The 2074-nt window shown below is 39.6% G+C and overlaps 1 long non-coding RNA gene across 1 annotated transcript; it reads right to left on the reverse strand.

Moving 5' to 3' along the window:
* Positions 1-202: 202 nt before the first annotated feature.
* On the reverse strand, positions 203-1323 carry LOC127085648 (uncharacterized). Its single transcript, XR_007789241.1, has 4 exons — positions 1183-1323; positions 789-1106; positions 600-687; positions 203-498 (listed from the first exon to the last, which is right to left on the reverse strand). It is a non-coding gene; the product is annotated as an uncharacterized LOC127085648 (long non-coding RNA).
* Between the last annotated feature and the right edge of the window lie 751 nt (positions 1324-2074).

Below are 2074 nucleotides of genomic sequence, written 5' to 3' on the forward strand. Positions count from 1 at the left end.
AGAAGAATCCAATGCATGAATATTGATGAACAAAGCATGGTACGACCATCAGAACCATGCTGCAAAATGTATGTCACAAGTGAAACGCTTGAGATAATATATCATAATACAAAACCAAGATCGTGTGAATCAAGGCATGTGTAAGACATGAACACAAAACGCAAATCAAACCAATATTCATGAATGGAAATGCATACTTATCATGAATTTTCAAGTCCGCTATCTAAAGTCCGCAACCAATCCCAAGGCAGTGTGTTATACCAAGCATCCCCACTACAGCAGGTCTCGGCAGGCCAAAACGTTCAACCACGAGTAGACTTTGCATCAACAACAAAGACTTACCATGATCATGAACTTGCTGCGAGATGTGTATTATCATAGACATTAATAGCAGTGCATAAATGGGAAATGGGGAGGTATCTCTGTCATGAAAAGCACCTCAGGGGACAAACAAGATGACAATGCGCATTAGGAACAAAACCGATACGATGTTCCAACCTGCAAAATAACCACAAGTCGTGAGAAGGAGCGAGAAATCAACATAATTTACAGTGGATCCAATCCGAATGTAGGCAACACACATGGCCGAATTCCATTACCATAATATGGAACGACCTTGCTAGCCATTCCAAAAGCGTGATGCACAAGTCATAATGAACCATTGGTGGAAGACCAAGAAAAGCAAAACTGCAAAATTTACACCAGCAAAGATGGCCAGTCACACAAAGAGTCAATACGTCGGTAAAACAGGACAATTACCGCAGGAAAAAGTAAAAATAGATGGTTACCATAGATTCACTACAGACAAAACCTTATCCTTTCATTTGAGGGACCACATCAATTTGGAGGACCACCAAATCTGGAAGAGATCCTGCTAGCTAACGGAATGATTCTTCCAAAAATTCGCCAGCTCATTAAGGATGAAAATGATTGAACCTCGTACTCGACCCTATAAAAAGGAGGCACTGAATCACTAATGAAAGATCTGAAATTTCCGCACCGTTACTCTGCTGAGATTTCACTCACACCCAATCACCAAAGCACAATACTCCCGAAGTTTACTCAGAGTTCATCATTAGAACTTTGAGAAAACTGAGCTGAAACCACTACAAAGCCAAGATATACCCAAAGTCAGTGAAAGAAAACAAAGAAAGGCGAGAAAAGAAACAGAACGGAGCTTACCGGGGACCTGGAGAGAATTTTGCTCGAAAAGTCATCGGAGTTCAAGTAGTCGAAAGCTCTAGATCTCCTTCCGTCGGTACTTTTTCTTCCACATTTACTCACTTCATGCTAAAATCTCTAACATAGTTGTTATTCACTCAATATTGAGTCGGTATTTCGACTTCCACCATAATGTATAATAACTTGATATTTGTTTAATGAGTGTGTCAATCTCGATTATTGCTTTGAATGTACATCGGAGCTCCTTGCATTTCATATTCCTCCATTTGTGTGCGATCTGGTTTGAGGGATAGGTTTCAATTTGGGAAATTTTGGATTTAGGGTATGATAGATTGTTTGCATGTGTGTTAGATTTGTGATGCTCACCATGGTTGGTTTAGAGATTTCTTGAAGAATCTGGTTTAGAAATGCTTTGTGTTTGTTTGAGAAAATGAGCGGAAGGTGGTTTAAGAGAGAGGGAGACGACTAACGCACAGAGGAATGTTTACGTTTGAACTTTTATTCCTCAAGAACATTAAAGGCTTAATGACATTTTATTTCTCTTAATTGTTAATAAATATAGTTAAAGGCCATTTGTCGATTCTTAATCACGAGATATTCACTTGCATCCATAATGAATATCGGTTGTATTATTTTTTTGCATTTCCCCATAAAATGCAATTAGGCCACGAACTTTAAAGAGCCAGCGGCTGTACAGCTGCTTTGTTGGGGCCTCCTCATTTTCAAAAACCTGGTTGGTGTAAATAGATGACAGATGTGCACATGGGCTTAGGGCCCGTTTCATTCTTTTTCTTTTCTTTTTTTTGTTGGTTATATTAGTGGATGATTTGGCACAGAATGACATGGGCTTTAGGGCCCATTTCGGTTCCCTCACAGTCCAGGACCGCTGTTG

Source organism: Lathyrus oleraceus, chromosome 5 (assembly GCF_024323335.1).
Source record: "Lathyrus oleraceus cultivar Zhongwan6 chromosome 5, CAAS_Psat_ZW6_1.0, whole genome shotgun sequence".
NCBI lineage: Eukaryota > Viridiplantae > Streptophyta > Magnoliopsida > Fabales > Fabaceae > Lathyrus > Lathyrus oleraceus.